The sequence below is a fragment of the Empidonax traillii genome, unplaced genomic scaffold (assembly GCF_003031625.1).
Source record: "Empidonax traillii isolate 1590-97213 ecotype Southwest subspecies unplaced genomic scaffold, ASM303162v1 scaffold506:size517526, whole genome shotgun sequence".
Taxonomy (NCBI): Eukaryota; Metazoa; Chordata; class Aves; order Passeriformes; family Tyrannidae; genus Empidonax; species Empidonax traillii.
Window position 1 is genome coordinate 62,890 of NW_020955699.1, and position 22,705 is coordinate 85,594.

The window sequence follows — 22,705 nt, forward strand, 5'->3', positions numbered from 1 at the left end:
AAACAGTTATGCCAACAAACCTGTTTTGAGAATAGCTGTAGAAATTTACATTCTGTCCCAGTTTCTGACACAGACTTCCTTTCTAAGGATGGAAAATTGCTCAGTTCTTATCTGTCTCAATTCTCCAGCTCTAAGGTGGGAATAATAACGTTTCCTTTCTCCAGTGCTTTCTCTATATATTTAGATTAGAAGCACAAAAGGGACACAGCTGCTTGAATTATGTTTTAGGGTACCTGCTAACACACAGAATTGCTTCTCTTGGTAGGTATTAATATACATAAAAATAATGTATATTAATATACATAAAAATTATGTATATTAATATACATAAAAATAATGTATAAAAATAAGTTTAAAATTTGAACCAATATTGATTTTCAGTATTTTCCAAAGTGTAATTAGTAACAAATGAGGGGACTTTTTCCTTCATAATGTTTATATCAGTGTTACTTTACTGTGTCGTGTTAATCCTGGTGCTAAATCACTGTGCATGTCATACATGTCCTCCAAGAGGTTTTCCTAAGCTACTCCTGATATGGTGCAGCCCTCAAGCCTGCAAATAAACAAGAACTTTCTGCTTTGTCAGCACATAATTTTTTTTTTTTTCATGGATACTTAGAAAGAGGATTTCCCTGTAACTTGCAATTACAGTTGCAGACTAGGCCACTAGGTAGTCTGTCATTCCTGGAGAGTATTTCCATTCTGTTTCCATGTTCCTGTTGTGCTTTGATATTTATGTGTTCTGAATAGTGAGAACAGCGGATTGGGAGGCTATATTTCCTCCTTGCAGAAAAAAAAAAAAAAAGGGTGAACACTTGGGTATATTTTTTTAAATCATCACCAGCCAGTTCTCTTAAATTTTTTTTCCAGTTTTTGTACTCTAAAAAGGTATTTGCCATCTGAAACAGAATGTTTTCCAAATTAAACCTGGTGTTTTTTTTTTTTTTTTTTTTTTTTTTAAATGAAAACCTCGATTTCAGTAAGAAAGTAATTTTCCCTCAGGAAGGCAGTGTGACCCCTTCTGTAACAATGAGCACAACTCATTAGGATTGTTTTGGTCGTGTACCCGTAGTGCTGTTAATGCGAACAGGGCTCTGGGTCATTTGGAATCACTCTACTGCCAAAAGCTGTACACCAGGTGCAGGGAAGTATGAACACCTATTTCTCAGGCAGTTTCCCATACTTTTTTCATCCTAAGAGATATGTGAGGTGTTGGTAATTTTAAAAGTGGTCAGCAAGCCTCTTAGCTCATACATTTAGTTTCTGTCTTGCTGGGAGGAGAGCGTTTTGTGTCTGAAACCGTTCAGATGAGCACTAAATTCTCCTCTGGTTTTGAAAGTGTAACTGGTGGCCATTTAATTGCCTTTATTCCTATTAACTGTCTGCAGTATATTTAATTTGCTGGGTTTCTAAGGTATTTGCTTTGTTTCTAACAAGCTTTGAGGTATAGGTTAAGTGGTGTCTTTATAGAGTATCTGACTACGGTCTGCTGAGCTAAAATTTGTAGCTCAACTGTCTCTTTTCATCTCATAAGCAATTCAACATTTTTATGATTTTACTTCTACCCTGACCCTGGGCAGGGGGGAGAAAGGGGGAAAGAAATTCTATAGATCACCTTGCAGTCTGAGCCTTGTGCCTGGCAAAGGACTTTTCCTGCTAATTACCAGAGCTGTTAATTCTGTTGTCAGGTTTGACAGTCTAGAGATAGTGACTGCCAATGCCCATTTCCTACCAGTGGAGTCAAGAGGCAAGAGCAGGACTGTAATAGGATGAAAAGCAATTTCAAAAACTTTCTGCTTTTCTCAGTGTAATATTGCAAGATTTCAGCAATATTCTGTTTCCAAAGGAGGGATCAGCTCCTGTTTACTGAGTATCCCTGGAGGGATAGTGGTGAGGGGCTCTCTGCTGATAGGTTATTTATTGAGGTAAGTCCTCAGAAACACCGCACAGTAACTTTGAATGCATGTGTGGTAACAACCCAGTAGCTCCTCGCAAACAAGAGTAACTCTGTGGTTATCTTGTGGCAATACTGCTGCTTTATCTCGTGGTAAGATGGCAAATAATTTGTGCCAGAGCTGCAAGCAGTGAATTTAATCCATTTAATTCCTGCTAGACATTAAATTGTAGGTTTGACTGAAATACCATCGCCCCTGCAGATTGCTTAGCAGAAATGTGAATGTCCATCTCTGTGTCCAAATATGTGGTGTATTTCCTGCTAGGAACCAGCACATGAACAAGGTCATTTCTTATTGCTGTGGTCATACTCTTAAGCTCCTTGCCTTTTCATGGTTTCCAAATCTGGTACCAATATCTTACTTTACATCTCAGGCACACAAAGACATAATGGCACAGTAGGATTAAGCAACAAGCACCGCTGCTCGTCTGTGTGTGGTAAGCACTGGTCTGTTAAAGAAAAGGGAAATGCTCTCTTAGTTCAGTGCACTGGGATTCTGGAAGAGGTAAAGAGGTTTGTAACCACAGGATTCCAAGGGACAACACTGCACCTCTTGTCACTGGAGGGTTTTGGAAATACTCAACAGCATCTCTGCTTTTCTTTCGTAAGGAATCAGAAAAAAATTAATATGAACACACACATATGTTCCCTACAAGGATCTGTGCTGGGAATCTGTAGACTTTTGACCTGCCAAGATCTGACACAGTTTTGGATGTACTTTGCAAAGTCCAAGGATATCCATTGGTTTCCCAGTTCTGCAAGAAGTTAGTTACTCCCTTCCATTTTAAACATGTTATAACTTACAAGTGTGACTGCTGTGATTCAGCTCCCAGATCAACACAGGTGTCCATCAAAGTTTTCTGATTGTGTTTAGATTAATTTTTTTTAAAGTGATTTCTTTTACTGTCCCTTAAGCACATCAATCTTTGAAGTTAAAAGTCTTCTCAAGCACAGTTAGTGATCATAGTGCTGATCTAGCTATTGATCATCAAAAAGCCTCTGAAAAGCTTAATTTAGCCTTCCTAAACTATCTGGACTTTAAAGTTTATTAAGTATTTATTGTTTTTTTTACATACAGAAAAAGGGGAGATGATGGGAGATTTTAAAGCATTTCCCTAGAATCTAGTCCCGCTTCTCTGGGGCAGATGTTCACTCCACAAGTTATTTTCTACTGATAAGTTGTTCTCTGAATATACTTGCCTTGGCTTTCAGCAGGCAGCACGCTGTTAATGGAGCAGAGAGATGCAAACAAGAACATCCTGAAAACCTTGTCATTAGCCTGGATTCTTCAGCTTTCTGCAAGCAACTGAGCTTCCTGTCCACATGAGAAAAGTATTTGTAGGGAAAATATTCCACTTTTGTTTGATCATTTTTGTTTACACAGGGCTGGATGGGGTTATTGTGGAAAAACATAGTCTCTGAACTTCAAAATAGGAATTTAGCATGAAAATGTTTATTTTTCCTTATGAAAATGCTTTAAGAAAGATTTTTGCTTTTATTTTTCCCCCATATCATTTTGCATCCTCAGCTGACCCCTGCCCTGAGGGGTCTATATGTTCATTGCTGGCCTTTACAGCTTTTCTGCTTTTCTTTTCTGTTTCTCACTTTCAGTGTCTTGCCTAATTCTAGGAGATACTATACTGAGGAGAGATTCCTGAGGGGAATGTCTCTTGCTCTCCAAAACAGAGTCTCCTCTGAGTCTTGAAGGAGCTACTATAACTGAAAATAGTACTATTGTGTGGATGTCCTGAAACCTGCGAGGGTTCTTTACATTTTTCCAGGAAAAGATGATGAAAAGCTTGATATTTTTCCCCTGGTGATATTCCACTTTGAAGATGCATTTATCTGAATATTGATTGAAAAGCAGAGCACAAGATCTCAAAAATCAAGCTGCTCCGAACAGCAAAGCTCCTGTGAACCACTTGGAGCTAAACCCATAGTGTTTTTCTTAATCTTGCTGCAGAGGATGAGGAGAGCTGGGAAGCCTGTTATACTCCTACTGCCTCTAGGCATAACCATGTTTTGCCTTAGCTGTCAGCTTATCTTTGTGGAACAGAGATGCTGCAGATTTTCCCTTTTTCAAATTAAGGTTGTTCGTATATTGAAGTCTTCTATCTCCCTCCTGATAACTGGAATAACAAAGCCTGCCGATGCTGTCTCTCTCGATGCAGACTTTAATACATTTGACCCACTTGTCACATTCTTGGCATCACAGACTGTGTGTTTTTACCAGGCTGCTTTGGAAATGAGCTAATGGCACAAATGGGGGATTTGTGTAGCTGCAATGGACCTGCACAACTGTGTGGCATTTAGGGCTTTAGGAACAGGGAGAGGAGCTCTGTAGTCCATTGCTTGAAATGTAGATCACAGTAGGGCTGGACCTATTTAAAAATCACCAGAGGTCTTGCTAGTTAACTTCCCCTTCATGTAACAGGAAAAAAAAAGGGTTGAATGAGTCATGTGAAGCCAGCCATGAGAATATTATAGACAAAGATGTCATATCCTCATGCATGCAGCTGTGAATGGCGTATCTACTTTGCCATCTGCAGATTAAATGGACATAGTGTCTCAGTGGCTGCTGCAGGGCTTGGTATAACTCAGTTATCATCAGGCAGATTTCCTGTTGCCTAATACCCAAACACAATAGTTATTTAGCGTCAGACTTTCGTTTCTGGAGTAGTTTCAAAACCCGTCAGCCATAGTACGTAGTTTTATAACAACACCACCGTTAACTAATTGCACTCGCTCGCAGAATTACCAAACCCGAGAGGATAATTTGGTGCATCATGAGTATATCTTAGTGAATTTTTCACTGGGTTATTTTCCTGCAGATCTGTTTGCTCTAACTTCTTTCCTCCTGGTAATGGGGGGCTTTCTTTTCCAACAATTAGAAAAACAGCATTCTGTTTAGTTACAATATTTACAGAAACAGCTTTTTTCCATATTATAAATTGCAACAAGTTTTATGTCAATTAACCCCTACGTTTGCAAAGGCACACCTTTAAGTATCATTCATGCCATTTGCAAATTGGACAGTTGACTGTGAGTGCTCAATTCATAAAAAACATTTAAGGACATATTATTTTAAGCATGTAATTAATCTTGATGGGAAAATACAGTAACCCCCTCAGATCACTCTGGTCATGGCTGATATCGCTGAGCAAGTTTATCTAGAATCTTCATCAAAACTTATTTGTGAGTTCATTACAAAAGGCCAAAACTGGGAGAAAAATCTCTGCTCTTTATACTGAAATCTTTGATGCAGTCACGTAATTCGCATTTACTTCAGTGAGTCACCCATGTGCACAGAGATGAGAATTGTCCCTTGTTAGGGCTTTAAAGATTTCCATGGGAGTTTGCTTCCTTGAATATTTTATTTTCAGCTTTGTTATGGTAAGATGATTTTTCTGACATTTCACTGATCACAAAGCAGCTGGCCCCATAAAAAATAAAGCACACACACAAAGAAAGAAATGACTGGGTGTCTGGGGGAAAATGTGAGTTCTGTGTCTGAGCTGCAACAGATTGTCATCATTAAAACAAAGCATCAGCAAATGCTGGAATGATGGGCATGAAAGAGTGGGAGCATTTTCTCAGATTGAAAGACAAAAGAAAGGTGGTGCTTTAATTAAGTCATTGTTCGTTTTGAGTGTATCATCAAGCTCTGATCTTTTTTAAAATTCTAAAATAATGGTGTTAAATAGAAAGAAGATAATAAGTGGAAACACTGTAAGGTGCACTTGATCTACCTGTACAAATTACGCTGTCTCTCACTGAAGGTCTAAAAGTACTGCTGCATAGATCTGCCAAGAGCACCATAAAATCCAAAAATACAGATGCTTGTCCATGTCAGGGGCTCTCTCACAGAAAAGGGTTAAAATGCAAATCTAAAAGTGCAACAGAACTAACCCCAGCCATAGGCATTTTCTACTGTGATCTATCTTCCACCTCTGTAGGATATTTACAGCAGAAGATGGTCCCTATTCTGCATCCCCAGAGCAGCCCTTTGCTAGTTCCTTCCAGGATCTTTGCTTCCCAGAGACCAGACAGATGAGTGATGGAGGGGTCTCTGGTTATGTCCTTGAATGACACAGGGAAAGAGCCTGCCTTTCCTTGTTGTACCAGCTCCATCCCTGGAGGAAGAGGGAGCTCTACCAACTCACAAAGACTTTTTCTGTCATAGAAAAAGACGTAGGCAAAAGAAATGGCCCACGAAGGGCAAAAAAAATCCAACCAGTTGTGTTACCCGGGGAACCAATTCATTCCCTCCCCCTTCACAAGTTTTTTATTAAATGCTTTTTCTTCTGAATTTTCCATTTGTTTTCTATTTCTATTGAATTTCTTTATTTATTTGTTTCTGCTTATCTATATTACATGAGTCGTCACGCTGTTTAAGGCCCTTATTAGGGAAAATGAATAATCTCCTTGAAGTTACTTATAGTGCCTCTGTTCCCTGCACTTATTGTTGTTTTCTCCCTGGTTATTGGAAATTAAAGGCCAGAAAATGGGTTTGGCATGGAATTTTCATAGGAACTTTTTGTGAGGTTTTCCCTTAAAAGCTTTTTAATCAAAAGCTGGAACTAAAACCCAAATGACTTCTGCGTTTTCAAAAGGAATAGGTCAGCACTCTGGGCTTATATCAAATGTTACATTTTCAGAAACAAAGAATTGTAACCTCAAGTTCAATAAAAATGTTCTTAGGCAGACAGCATCCTGGCCACTGGCCCAGGCAGCTGCATTGTTTCTCCCAGGGCTGGGTTTCTGGGCAGTCAGAAGTGATGCAGAATCTGGAAAGCAAGACTTCAGAGTAGAACAATGATGGAAATGAATGTGCTGTTGTGTGGGGACGATTTGCTTGGCCCTTTTTCAGCAGCTTTCCTGAACTTCCTTTCATCCCACCCCTCCTCCTTCCCATTCACTTTTCTTCCCTTATCCCTTGTTCTCTCACAACTCACTTCCCTGTCCCCTCCTTGCCTTGCTGCCTTCGCTGTTCTCATGTCTTTGTCCTTGCAGTGGTGCGCTGACATGGCCCAACATTGGCAGAACTTTGCCAGGGAAAATTTCCTGCAGAAAGCCAAGATGTGTTTCTAGGCAGGCTCAAAGTGTTATTTCTTCTCACAACAAAAAGAACCAGGTTCATACCTCAAAAAATGTTCCCTTGTTCATCATGTGGTTGCTCAGCTGTTGCATCATAAAGACTATATGAATTTTCATTCATAATGGTTCATTAAGAGGGACCTTTCAGGTCTTGGATTGTTCTTGTGGCCTTTCAGAGCTTCCCCCCTTTCTCTACAGTTATCTCTCAAGAGGGATCTTTCTTTTAATTTAAGTTCTTTTTGTCTGCTCACTGTTTGCCTTATCAGCCAAGGAGGAGAAATGTGAAGATGTATGTGTCTGATCAAATATTTAGACTTTTAATACTAGCAGCTCACGAGATACATAAACCATAATTTACTTCTGTTTACAGCACTTCTGCTGGAAGTACCCTGCTAATCTACCTAATGTAGGTAAGAAAATGCAGACATGCCAAGATTTTTTTTTTATTATGACTATCAATCTTCACAATAGCATTATGAAGGAATAAGGAATGGACTTTTCCAGGGACGAGATGTCCTATTTATTAAAGACAAGGCTTCATGTTATCTGTCAGTTCCTTGTAAGCAGCACTGGATGACCTTTTTTGAAGAAACTCAGTGAGGTGACGTAGTTTTCCTGAAGGCTTTAAGTGATTTTGTCACTTTTCCAGATGAGGCTGCATTAGATCCTATACATGTGTATCCTGGAATGAGACATCCTGTGGCTCCTAAGAGCTATAGGGCCAGGTGCATCTGGACAAACACAGTTGCCTGGACCCAGTGGAGGAGCAATGTTCCCAAAACGGTCCCTCGCAAAACAATCCTCTCCTTAGGTCTGATGCTCAAGGGAGAATGTATCAGAGATGGACCTGGGGATTAAATTCCCACATCTCCAGAGGGGTCAAAAGCAGGGTGACTTGGGTCTCTCGATTTCATCACAGCCAACCCCCACATCCCAGCTACCGCCAGGCCCTCGAGGCAAAAATGACCTTTCCCATCGCCCCTCTCTCTCTGCCCTCAGCAAACCTAGAGTAATTGTTTTGTAACCATATTTAGCTTTCAGTTTGTTTCCATTCTACCCCTCAAAAAAGGAGTTATTCCCTGCTGCTGATCAGTGTTTTTTCCCACTTGCATCTCTTGTATTTTTAGAAAAAGTATCTTCTCCTTGGAATGTTACCTTTTTCTCTGGAGGTTTCTTCCCACTTGTTATCTTGAGGTGGATGTGGTATAGCCCTGTCTCTTCCTATAATGTGCATTATTACAGTGGCATTAGCTAGGTGTGTTTTTGTGCTCAGACACTGTCAGTGGATGCAGGTCTTTGCAAGATAAAACTTTAGTAAACGAGATCTAGCTCTTTTTCCTCCTTTCATCTTGTGTGGGAACCAGTTAACTGATGCTCTAGTGGCTTCTTGGGGCAAGGAAGCAAGGGAGCAGGAGGAGCTTAACCCCCAAAGCAGGGAGTCAGGCTCATAAGTGGGGTCTATGCCCCAGACTTCTAATTAGCAATTCTTCCAGCCTTCACAGCCATGGTACCAATAGGTGTGCAGCTAAAATTGGAAATGTAAATAGACCCCAAGATAAAGAAGGTGAGCAGTAATAACATGCTTGGTTGCCTGAGGTCTGCTACATTGTTTTTAAGTTAACTGGATGCCCTGCTCTTGGCTTCAATATACAAGATCAAAAAATAAATCCTATTAATACTTTTATTTGAACTAGTCATTCAGATTTGAGTGGGCTGAAAAGCCATAAGCACCCAGGTTAACCCCGGATTACTCCTGACATAAATTGTGTGCACATATCAGAGGTATGAGAATATCAAGTGAGTTCATTTAAATTAATGGTATTAAAACAAATGGAAAATTGATTTTTGGTAATAGAGGGCTTGATTTACCCTAGCTTAACTCCATTGACTTTGGTGGATTTGTACCTACTTCACTTTGGCGTAAATCAGGGGAATACCAAGTCCAGGGAGTGTAAATGCTAAGACCAAGTGAAATATTTACTGTCTCATGTCTTATTATATTCAAAGTAGTAGAAAATATGTTTCTTCTGGTTTATTCTACTGTAATGCAGACAGTTGCCAGGAGCAGCAGAAGTAATGATTAGCTGTTTATTGCAGTGCTTGGCCTTAATAACTAGGATCATGCTAACACAAACATAATTACAGATTCAAATTGAGCTTATATTTAAGATATTTATAAAGTGACAAGCAGAACTCAGGTATTGACCATTCACAGACAGAACTGGTTTCCAAACTCTGGGCTCAGCAGCCTGCCAAGACCTGTAGTCACTCATGTACCTGACTGGAGTCCCTCCTCCCCCTTTCTAAAGTACCTTCTTACTGCTCCACGAGTGAAAAACTAATGGACCTCCTTTCGTTTGCTTTTGTGACGAGAAGGAAGCAGTTCCACTAATGACACTAAGAATAGGATTTACTGTAACTTGGCCTCAAATGGTATTTGTGGTTCCCACACATCCTGTAACAATATGCTTTCTAAACTCAAGCGGATATTGCCACATTGACTGTTAGAGAAAAGCAGAAGGGAGATGATGAAGCAGCTCGTCCAAGCTGATTTTTTTTTTTTCTTCCTGAGGCAAATTTATTGGCCTCGTGTTCCACACCTTGGCAAGGGAAAGAAAAACCCCAACATGAAAGCGAGACAGGTTGTGACTGTATTTTACCAGTGTGTCTGCAGCGGGGTGATTTCCTGCAAATAATTACTGACGTGAGGGGACAAATGGAAAACCAGATTTCTACAGCTGTTTTTTCACTCCTGTATGGTGGTATTATCTGACAAGAGCACAAATACCATATTCAGCTCTACCTTTCCCATTCCTTGGTGAAAGCTCTCCTCCACCTCTACATCAATTCCTCCAGCAGCTGCATCCTCCGGTGATCTTCTACCGATCACTTTGCACAGGGCCCCCCTGCTCAATGCTCCTCTGGGGTAACTCTATCACCCAATTGATGAATTGGTAGTGTTTAGCTCCAGATGGCAATCAGCTCCTTGACCTCTTTTCCAAGGCTGCCTGTAGGCCTGTCAATCAATGAAATATTTTTTGTGAAGTCAAATCTTTAAGCAATTTAGGATCTATATGTAGGCAGCCAGTGCATCTTCAGTGGTGCTTGGACCAGCTAAAACTTCTCTTACCCATTACCAGCCTCTGAGTAAGCCAGTCCTGCACAGAATAGACAAATACCAGCCATCCATCATCCCCTGCATGGCTTAGGAGTGTAATTTCATGAGCTGCCGTGTGTGGGAGAGAAGTGTGAGAAGATGCTGCGTCAGTGTGTGGGCTGCACAAGGGACAAAGAGGTGACTTAAAATTTATACTGGAAATAGAGAGTGAGTAATAGTGTGCCCACCCTGGACCTTTCTTCAGAAGAAACATGCAAATAAAAAATTATTTGAATGATGGGTTTAACTGCCAACTGAAAATTAATCCGGGAGGCTGAGGTGTGAGCCAGCCCTCTGGCAAGATGGTAGCAACAGGCATAAACCACAAAGTGAAATAACACTCACTCTGTGTGTGAGGGTGAAGCTGTGGGACTTGCAGCTCAGAAAGAGAAAGTTCCTGTATACCTAATAGGTCTTTTTTCTTCCTTTGTGGTGCTTTCCCATAATTGATGGAACCACCAGAAGAGTAAGCGACTTGGTGCTCCGGAGCTGAAATCTGAGTCCTGGGGGAATTTATCCACAATTCCCCAGACCACAATACTGGATCCACGGGGCTGTGTGAAAGCTGTTGGAGTTTGTGCCTTGGAAGTCAGAGACAGATGGAAACAAACCAGACCACCAGATCAGACCCTTCAGATTTTGGAGACATTGTAAATAGGGCTCATATGCAAACATTACTACATTACATTTTCTCTAGCAAAAAAAGGCTTAACAAGCATGCCTGCTGCAAAACATAAACTACTAGGAAAACATAGGGACTATATTTGAGCTGATTGAATGATCTAGCCTGATGTGATATTTGTCAGCTGTGGTCTCCTGAATTCACCTATGCAATTCTGCAGCATTCATCAGTTAAGCTGAAACACATTTTTTTGCAATAAAGAGAAGACTTTCTTCAAATAAAATCTTTCTTCATGCATATGATCTAGGGAGAGTGTTTCTTTATTTTTCCTGTTGCCATTTGGAATGAATAGGATATAGTATTTTTTCTTCTGTCCATTCTTATGCATCTTTCCTGCTTGAGATCCTTACAACTGCAAAGACAGTTGGGTGAAAAACATCTCTTTCCCATCCCCTTCCTTCATTTCCTATGAAAATAGATACTTTGAAAGGCATGAAATATAATGCCAAGTGCTGCCTTCCTAAAGAATGTCTAAAATTCCTGTGAGACAATGTATTGTTTCAAAACAAAGCTATTTCAGGCAATTCTATCCTCGTCTGTACAAAGCTATTCATCTGGGGAACTTTTTTTCCAGCACAAATATTCTTGCTCTGGGGTTTTATCTCTTAGAAAGAAAAAAGAAAGTGTTTTGGAAGATCAGTTTCATATTGTTACATTTTAAAATAAAACAAACAAAACCAGATTCTGCAGAAGTTCAATCCAACTCCCATTCTTGCTGTCCATGTCTAGTCAAAGCCTGCACCATCCCTATGGAACATATTTTCCAAACATTATTCCTTTGACAGCCTCTGGTGGATATCTTTTGACAAATTGCTACCAAGAACCCTGTGCCATGCACAGATTTGAAAGGACGAGCATAGTGGGTTTAGTTTTACACACTTTAGGGTCTTACATGGTCTTTCCTTGATGTGGTGGGAACTATCCCCAAAAACTGCTGACTGTCTCTGTGTCTTGGGCACTGGCAGTGTTATGGCTGTTTTGGTGTGGCTGGAAGGAGGGACAACCAGAGTTCTGGCCTGTTGCAAGCCATTTTCTACCAGCAAGGATTTCTACCAGCGTATAGACTTTTATGAACTTCAATTCACAAAATCCCAGAGCTGAGCTCTGTAGAAGCTTTGACATTTCCAAAGGAAATGCTTTATAGAAGGCAGATCGGTTTTGACTAAATAGAGAAACTTCGCTGCTGTTTTATGTACTCTCCCCATGCATGAATAAATTCATTGTGGGCTTGAACCAGGAAAATCTGGTTAACCCATCACAGTAAAAAACAGAGTGAGATCAAAAGTATGGATGGAGACATGATGCCTTCATTGATTTTGCTTATTTTGCAGAAAACAGGGCCTGAGACCTTTAGTGATTTCTCCTTTCTCAGCATCCAGCCTGCTCACTGAAATTACAGATACAAAAGTGTTTCACCAGCCCCTGCATTTTGACTTCACTCCAAGTCATCGGTTTTCTTATGGAGGAGATAAATATTCACAGAGCAAAGCCAGGATGCTATTGCACTAAAACATGTACCATGCTTTCTGTGAAGTAAATTTGTAGTTGTTCTCCTAGATAAAGATTTAAATATGTCCCTTTATTCCAGTGCTGGTGAAAACATGGATGGTTTTAGCAGCCACTGGTAATTAGCCAGTTTGCAAGGTTGTGCTTTTTTACAACAACAGGAATACCCCAGAAGCATCCTTTCTTAATAAGTATCTGTGAAACAAAACCAAAAAGTGGAAAAAGAAAATTAGCAGCTGCTATTGCAGTAAACTTCAACATGCAAGCACTGCTTCCTGAGAGCTATCATTAGAGCCAAATTAAAACATAGCCAAGATTTTTCTATATAAAACTGTCAATGAAGATAAAAAGTTTTTATGTTGACAGTGAAGCAAATGATTTTTTTCCACTCTGTTGAGGCTCTGTAATGGTGCAGTATATCTGGCTGACTTATGGCAGGCTAATGACAGATCACCAGCTGAAGGAGACAAGACTGCTCTCAGAATCGCTCTCGAACGAGTGAAGCTGAAGACCTGTGGGCTGGGGCGGGGTTTGGGGGCAAAAAAAAAAGTGTGGAGGATTTACACGAGGCTGCACATCAGTAACACAGAGAAAAAAACTTAAGGGAAGCACTCAGGGATATGAGAAGTGGCTCCTAGGGTGGGGGAAGCCCTGCGCTGGAAGTTGTGTCTTGGTACTGCCACAACTGAGCTGCAGCAGCAAAGAAACTGAATTTGGGTATTTTCTGTAGGTTAGGGAAGGAGTGCACCGGCAGCAGTGATAATTGCTGGGGATATTAAGTAGGTTAAGTGCGAATTACGATCTGCTGCAGTCTTTTCATGCATTCCTAGCATGTTCAGCCAGCACGAATACCCCCACAACCATCTTGAAATAGCAATTTCCTTGTGTGTTTCCTTGAAATATTCACATAGAGAGAAAAGGTCATGGTAGAGTATTTTTTTCTCTTCTCACCACCCAAAAGTGAAGGCCTTGTTCCCCCTCTGGGATGGAAAAGGCTCAGAGCTCAGCTATACCCATGGTCTGGCAGGAGAAGGAATCCTGCCATGGTGTGTAAATGCCAGCCTATCCTGCTGCACTTGGGAAAATATGAAGTGAAGAGAAGGCTGTGGAAAGATGCCTTCTTGGTGGAAACACACACTGGATTAAAATTCACTCTAAAGAGCTCACTAATCTACTATTATTTTATGCATTTGGAATTTGTGTTGTTTGTTGCAAACGAGGCAAGAGAGCAGTTTGAATATCATGGTTTGAAGCAGAGCAAGTATCCCTCTGCTTGGAACCTCCATTGTAATAGGATGGCAGTGGTGGTTGCACATTTATTGATGCTCTTTGGTGTAAACAAGAGGACAAAAAAGGGCTGGAGTGGTAGAGCCACAGATGCCATTCATTGCCTCTCTGTCCTCTGTGCCCACGGCAAGTGGAGAGAAAGGGACTGTAAATCCTTGAGCCCTAAATTATTCTCAAGCCTCCAGATGTGCTGGAGCTGCTCCCTTCATTGTACAGGGCCCAGTTATGACTCTGACCAAGGCCAGGGACTATTGGCAGCTGTACTACGTCCCCCACCCTTTAGTTCCTGAGTCCTGAATTTCACCACTTTAAGTAAAAAATATGCACTTAACTCTTCAAAAGTACTATAACTTGGAGACCCTTGGATGCCTCCAAAACTGCTGTCTGTGATAACCCGAATTCACTTGGAGATATCTTCAACATTTAATTAGACAAGTTATTTCAGCAGGGATGAGGAAGGTAAAAAAGCAGAACGCTTAGAAAAAGAACAGTTTTTCCTGGGATTGTGACATCTGAATAACTTAGAGGTTTTGAGAACTATGCTTTATTTTAATTAGTTTCTGAATCAGTTTCTGCTTTGCCTATTCTTTCTTCCCCCTCTTTGTACTGTTTATTTTTGATGACATCTGCAATCCTGCAAAAAAAAAAAAAAGGAAGCAAATTAACTTGGTTCAAGCCACATCAGCACATCCCTTGGAACATCACAGCAGTCAGCTGTAAAAAATGGGCTTATGCTGAAATAAAATGAGGAGCTCAGAGGGCTGAAAATGAACTTACCTATTTATTAACTACATCCATCTTAATTATTTTTGTATGACACCCAAAAGTGTTCTTGGCACTACGCAGACGTTCACAGAGGATGTGAGGTGGACTGCTCTGGCACTGTTTTATTAAAGCCACTCAGAATTTACATCTCCCAAGCTAGGAACAAGGTCCATCCTTTGATAAACTCTCACTCTAAGTAGACCCAGTCCAAGAGACTGGTGGGGCAAGAAATGAGCTGCATGGCTGGCATTAATGCTGCGATTAAGGAATATCACAGTAGTTCCAGGAAAATCTTCTTCACTTCTTGCAGACCCCTGCCCTGTGATGTTTTGTGTTTTGCCAACAGTCTTTCTTCTTGTGTCCTATTTCTGCCAAGCAGCAGGTGAAGGGTAACCTAAAGAGAGTGGAAGGAGTCAAGAGGGAGGGAGATGATGGTCACAAAATTCTTCAGCAGAGACATGAGAAGGAAGAGACCCAGCAAACCAAACCTGAAGGAAACAGACCTGATCCACTGGTTGCTCTTGACCACAGCTCCCTTACCCACAGCTGTGTTGTCTTTTCAAGAGCTGTCCACTTTGGATGTGGGTAATGCTATTTGCAAACAAAAGTTGCCCATATAAAGAACTGCTCTCTGTGGATGCAAGGAAAGGAACTAGAACTCCCTTCTCATAAACTTGAGGGCTACAGAGGTTGATAGAAAGTTATTTGTATCCCTGTTCTATCATTGCCAGCCCACGTTCAACATTGATAATCCCATGTGCTTCTTGCAAAGATAGGATGTCTATGGAGTAAAATAACATGAAATACAGTTGTAATTTCAAGATAATTTTGGATGAAAAATGAAAAATTGGCTTAACTAATATATTTTGCAAATTAATATAAGCCTCAGATGATATTTTAGTAAGAAAGAAAAGCTCCAAGAAACTTGTCACAAAAAAAAAAGACGGAATGAATGAAATGTTTCATTTCAATATTTGTCAAACTACAAATTTTAAAAATTTTATTTGAAGTGAACGTTTGTGGGTTTGAAATTCACGCCCTCCCTCCTTTTGTCAGAAAATTAATCATGTTTTTTCATCCCCAAACAACTTTATTTCCCAAATTTTCTAAATATCAGGCAGGCCAGGAAAAAAAAAAAAAAAAAGAAAAAAAAAAAAAAGTCATTTGAGCAACTGAGATGTGATTTCTGAACAAAGTGTGTCGTGATGAGGTCCTGAGCACTGACTCACAAGTTCTGATCCGAGTTCAATATATGGTACATGTAAGGTAGGTGACGGAGGTAATTCTGTTATCGTGTCATTCTGTCCTGCCAATCGTCTTCTAAGCATTATCAACTAATGTGAGACAGTTATAAAGTGGATTATAGGCCGGTCTGTCTGATATAGCTAAGCTGGATCCATCAAACATATATCACTCAGACTCACAAATTGGACAGAACCTTGGTCTGAGAAGCTGCAAATAAGTAATTTGTCACATTTTGCTCACACCTTTCCCCTGCCTGGTGAGTCCCTTGTGGTCCCATGCTGCCATTTAGCACGCTCATTTTACCAGTGTTTTCAGGATGTAATATGAAAATTACCAGGCATTATGAAAAGGTCAGCTCTGTTAGACTCACAGAGTAAGTAGGAGGAATGGAGATTTTCTTAGGATATTCATCATCTGTCATTATATCTCATTAATCATCCCAAACAAATCTTGGACTGCAGTTCGTTAGAGAGTGTTTGTCCTACAAATGCCTGGGATAGGTGCCATTTTTGCTGTATCTTTCTGATTTTTTTCACTGGGTTAATAATCGAGGTTCTTATTGTGGCATTTTGATTATTATGAGTATAAAATATGCACAAACGTGTTACCACTGTTAGGAAAAGGTGAACAGAGAACAGCTGTGTAGAAGGGTGAGAGTTGGCCTTACTGAGCAGCAGAGCTGTGGATGGGGAATTACCTTCGTGCACAGTTTGCTGCTGAAACCAAACTCAGCTGTTTGACAAGCTTTGAAAGATCCAAAGGGCTGCCAGTGTGAGAGAAGTACATGATGCCAAAAATGTTTGACAAGCGTGGTCTAAAGAAGGCATTAGACAGCATAATGATGGAAGTATTTAGCTGCCTGGCACAGCCCAGTCTGCTGCTCCCAGCAGAGATGCAGTTTTTGTAAGAACTTCCTCTGAAAGAACTGCTGAAGCCAAAATGGGCTCTGCACAGACAGATTGGATGGGGTGAGCGCTTCCAGAGGAGTTTGACTGAAGTCGTGCTCCTTGTTTCCCAAACAACAATGTGGAGGGGGAAGGAGTATATGCAAGTGAAGTATTAGATTTATTCCTGTAGCCCTGAGGAACCACCACACTCTTCAGCACTTAAAAACATCCCTTTAAAAGGAGCATGCAGATCCTGTCACTTCAGAGGGGTTGAGGATTTAAATGGGTTAGTGAAAGTGTACTGGAATACAGCCAGCGTTCAGGAGTTATCTTCTTACTAATATGGAGATTAGAAAAAAAAATGTTTTGTGCCTTCTTAATATTTGCCTTCACACCTGAGTGTGAAGTCTTAAGTTTAAGAGCTTCTTTTTGTTCTTTTGTTCTTTGTATCTTTTAATGGGGTAAAGGGGAATAGAGGTGCAAGATTTATTAGAAATACATGTTTCTTTTACTGCCCCTTTAAATGGGAATAGTGGTCCAGGTTCTCCACAGGTGGAAATGCACTGTTGAATGTAGTGAAGCTGCTGTCACTAGGTTGCCCAGGGAAAGTGAGATCTGGAGCCATATGTTACAATTTTTCTTGTTGCAGGTTTTGCAGGTTTTGCAGAGAATTCATTAGCCTGACATCCAGTGGGGTTTTTTTACCTGACCTCTCAGAATGATGAGAATAAAACAACAATCTTTTCAGAATCAGATGCTGGTTGCTTTTACAAACCATAGGACCAGACTCCCCTCTTGTGTAAACAGGCACAGATGTGTGTGAGATAGACAGAGTTATGCAATTCTGCTCCACTCCAAAGGCTGCCCTGACTGTTTGCATGGCTGTCTCCTCCAGCAGAGTAAATCTTGTGATGAAAGATCAGGAAAGACAACCAGACAGACAGGTTGGCCTCTGACCAGTATTTCAGCTCAGCTTGTGTAATGCAATGGTCATCTTGTGCAAAGTGCTGTGGCAACACCTGCACTGGTTCCTCATGCCCCTTTGCTAAAGCTGATTTTCATTGTTCCTCCCACACATGGGGAGCTTCCATGGAACAAAGACGAGTGGTGCAAAGAGAACGACTCTGCTGCCAAACAGCCTCTGGTCCTTTCCCTCACTGGCTGTGAATGGCCACAGGCAAGGAAGAAATGTGTCCCAGCTCATGGTGGCACATCTCACAGAGTTACGAGCTTTATTGTGTACAGCACTGAATTCCACTACGTAGGTGCTGAGAGAGAAAATAGCTTCTGTGGGAGCCTTGCTTCCTGATAAGTTGGATCCTGGAAGTGTAGGCTTTGTAGGTCCAGGCCATGGACCGACACCACACATCCACATCGGCACCAGAAGGATTGGCCTCTGGGAGCAAAAGCCAGGACTGCTGAGTCTGTCCCCCTCACCTGGGGGTTTCCTTAGAGGCAGAGGGTTTTGATGCATTATGACTTAGAGATGCCAAAAAATGGGAGCACCTTTGGCTTTGTCTAGATTCTTCCTTTATACTGAGTACAAGAAATCGGAGAAATAGATTGGGATGGTATAAATGGGAAGCAGAAGGGCTGTGCTAATCCACAGCTTGGTGATGTGAACGTGCTTCTGTGCTGATAGAGATTCGAACACATTAGTGTGTGCTTTCAGAAACCACCTCAGCACAAGTAAGAAATGGATAATAATTTATTTCATTTCTTTCTTCTCACACAGAGTTTGGTCTATTTTTATACACTTAAATGCAAGATGAGCGACACAGGTAGTTTTTCAGTTCTATTTGTCACACTGCCAATAGATCAGTACATAGCAAAAAGTTCATAACTTGGCTTTTTCACCCCAATATCCAGTATTTTTTTATAGAGATCAAATCTGTCATTCCAAATTAACAGGCAGCCACCAAACAACTTTATGATTACAGTGTGAGCTCAGTTGTTGGGGGGTAAAGGGGGTGTGTGAATATGGTGGATTTTTTTAATGGATGAACCCTTTAAATAAAGGAGTGGTTTTTAAAAGCAGCTTTTGTTCATGAGAGTTTCAAGGGTAGAGTGTTTCAAGTGTTTCAGGTTTCTGTTGTGGGGAGTCTGGAAGGCAGATCTTTGTGAGCAATGCCCTGCAGTGACATGGGTGGCAGGACCAGGAGACCAAACCTGGCATCCCTGGCTGTGACTGAGCAGGTCCTGCCCTTGGGAGCTGCAAGGGCCTCTCTGAGCAGTGAGGGGTGGTGGGAGCAGCCAGACAGCCAGGCTGGATCAATCCTTTCCTTGCTCAGCCACCTCTAGAGGGTGACAAATGGCCATACTGAACGTTGTTACCACAGCTTTGTCATCAGATGCTGCCATAGGATTGTGTCATAAAGTTATATGGTAACTTGGTCATAAGACTCCCTCTTGTCAGCACTCTTCTGACATTCTTTTGCAGGGTCTTTGCAGGGAAGCTGTGGAGCAGAATGAAGATGATGAGAATCCCTTGTTCAGGGCTTTTTTTGATGGTCACACTTCACACATAAACTCTAGAAAGTCCTTATATGGCAGACTTCTGGTAGGGAGGACAGTCCATTGTCTGTTGAGGCAAAGAAGCTTTTCCTGTACATTTGTTCACTCTTGGGCAAGATCAAGGCACTGGGTTTGGGCTTGAATGACCATTGGTCTGTCTTGGTATGACATTTCTTGTGTTGAGGTGCATTGTAATGGAATAAAATATAGCATTTGGCAAGAACCAAATGATTTTATTCAGTAAGATTGATGCAGACTTGGAAATCACATGACAGCTTTTTGCAGCATGGCCATAGGCAACACAGTTCTCTGAGTCAGAAAAAAGGAGGTGGTGTCTACCACCAGGTATGGAAATACAACATGGAACCTTTTAAATCAGCAGAGGACAAAACACTGCTTTTCCTCCCCAGAATAATGGCAAAAACTGTAAGCAAAACACCCTCCTTTTTTACGTGGAATTAATAGGTCAAGAAAAAGCTTCACATTTCTGGAAATCAGAAGAGAGTTTCTGTCTAGCAGATGAATGAACATTTTTAACACTAACAGGACAAAAGCATCAGTGGTGCAGGGAGAATGATGTGATGTGCAGAGTTGTGGGTGCAGAGGAAGGGACTTGTGTTCATGCATCAGCCAATAACCTGAGAATCCATCCCCAGCATGAAAATATTCAAAAGCATACGTTCAGGATTTGCATATTAGATAACCAGAATTGAAGGAGAAACTCTTTTTATATAGGAAAGTGAAGGAAGGATTTGGAATCTGATGTCAGAAATTGTTAAACAAAATGCCACCCAGACACAGCTGCTTTGTCAGCAGCGTCTACACATCTCTTTTTCTTTTGTGAGGGACTGCAGAGATGCTTATGATAAAATTATATATTATGGTGCTATTGTTGCATACAGAATGTGAGAGGGGAGAGTGTTTGGAAGGAGGAACAGAAATAATAATAATAAAAAAAAAAATATTAAAACCATCAGGACAGCAAAGCTGAATAAAACCAGCTGAGGACCTGACTCATTTAGTGATGTCTGTGGCACACCAGATGCATGCACATGTATTGTGCTTACTGCCCTGTGGGAGTAGCTGAAAGGAAGAAAAAAGACATTTCTAGAACAATACTGGCATAAGGCATCTATTATTATTCTAACCCCCCTGATGCATTATGGTTTTAGGGTAATTGTGTGGGTGTTTGGTGTTTGAAGGAGAAAGGAGAGAGACTGCAGTGAGTCACTTTTTCTCCCCCTCCTGGCTTTTGCACCATAAGCCAGGCTGGTGATACTCCAAAGCTTTCTGTCAATGTACCACAAAGATGTGCATTGACCTTTTAATGTATTTTAAAGTCATATGGGACCATTTTGCTTCACTTGACATAATCCAGTTCAGCAAATGCTCTTTGAGAGAGGGATGTCCTCACTGCCCAGGGTGTATCACATCTCCTCCCTCTCTCTCCCCTTACTTGCTCTCCCCTCCAGCACAATCAGCTAACTGATTCTGATGTACTTTGGGGTTTGTGTCCTCTGTAAAGGACAGAAGAGCAGCCCACTTTGTCCTCACTATGCAAGAGATAAGCCTGAAGTGTTGGAATTTCTCTGGCAGGATGCAGGTGCATGGGATTTTTCCTCCCAGTGGTGTCTTTTTGGAGTGTGCTCTGGAGCTGAAATCGTGGCCACAAGGAAAGTAAAGGGAAGGTTTCCATTAAGTCTAATGGGGATAAAGCCCTAGCTGATGAGGCAAACACATAAGCAATGTATTCTATTTCTAACCTCTACATGATTAATACGGGGAACCAAATGTCTGTATCAAATTCAGCGTCTGTTGTAGTTACGCCAAGTTTCAGGGCTCAGACAGCTGGCAACCAGCAAGGAATTTATTTAGAAATACAAACCATCTGCAAATGACCCTAATTCTTTTACTACCTTTTCCCTTTTTTTAGCTATTTTTACCTCTCCTTTTTATTCATTCCTATTATGTTTGCAAGGGACTTTTCACAATCATTTCGAGACATTTCGGTTGGTACTGCAGAGGAGATAAAGCCCTGCTTGGCTGAGGTGAGGAGCTCCTCGGGATCCCACTGCACCTCATTGCCTGGCTCTTCAAAGGAAAGCTCTGATGCAACGTTGCTGTGGCCAGAGAGCAAAACGAGTCCCATGGGAACAGCTTCATTTCCTTTGATGTTTGGTGGACTTGGCAGTTCAGCATCCCTTGATTCACCAGCCGGGCAGAGTGCCGTGATGCCTGCAAAGCAGGTCAAGGCTGTCATAATTTCACTGTGGAACAAACCCATTCTCGGGCCGCTGTTTCATAACAGCAGCCGAGCGTTTCCGTGCCCTGTGGAGAGGCTGGTCCCAGCGGCACACGGCAGGGAGTGGGTGAAACCCTGGCTCAGCACTTTCTGGTCCCCAGCCCCGTGTCGGCTCCCAGCCGTGCTCATACAGGCACGGCAGCGCTGCAGCCAAGCCAGCATCCTTGCTGCGGCTGCACAAGTGGAAAAAATACCCACATGAGAAATAAACTTAAATTCTTTGCTGCAGGAGAACAGCTGTGCGGTGCAGGGAAAATTCACAGCTTTTCAACCGGTGATGCTGTTTCTGGGTCAGCCCTGCCCAGGAGCACCAGCTTGGATGACCAGGGAATTGCTGGCCCCAGGGTCTACCCAGGACCTTGGAGGAGAGTTTTCCAGAGGTTTGCAGCTGTTCCCTGTTCTCTCGCAGGGCAGGGGAAGGGGCTGCGGGAGGTTGATGCAGACCCCTCTTGTGCCCACAGCCGCAGCCAGAGGGGCTGCCATGAGCCCAAACCTGTCTGCTGCCTCTGCAAAGCCTTCTAGAGCCTTCCTCAGGTGGCTGGAATAACTTATTTCTGCTGTGCAGTAGTGTCCAGATACCCCGACCGTGGTATGTGTATATGTGTATGTATACATCTCTCTATATAAACATATATAAATATTTATTTATACATATAAATATTTATTTATACACACATATATGTATCTTCTTTTGGAAGCCTGAATAATTGCTCTGTATGGAAAATCTCCAAACCTATGTTAGACATTTATATCCCTCCTGATATTTCCTAAATCTGCATTGACTGCGTGTTCCCAGCTCTCTGAACAATACTAGTGATAAAGAGACTAAATGCAGAGATCAGGTTCTGATGAGCTTAAGTGGGAACCAGGTGTGTCTCCTTTGTTTCCCAGAACTTGTCATTGCCGTAGGGCTTATTTTGGGCTAAAGCAACCTAAATAGGCAATGCTGAATGTCAGGAGTGGGGATTTTAGGGTTCAAATGGATGTTACATCAACAGAAGCGTTCTGTGATAAGTAGGGGTAAATGTGATGGTGCCTGAGCCCGTGGAGATTGGTCAGCTGCTCACAAGTGGCTGTTGTTTGCAGGAGGACACTATGTTGGTGCTGATTCTGCATACAGGGAAGGGACAGCTTTGGTTCCTCAGTTTTAGCTTGCGTGCAAAGGGCTGCCCGAGTATAATTCTGTACTGAGAGGTCTCCTTCCAAGCTTCCCTCCTTATCCCACATGGTTAATTGGCCTGAGTTAGAAGCCTCAGGATATAAAAGCAAAATGCAAACATGCCTTGCATTGGAACTAACAATAAAAAGG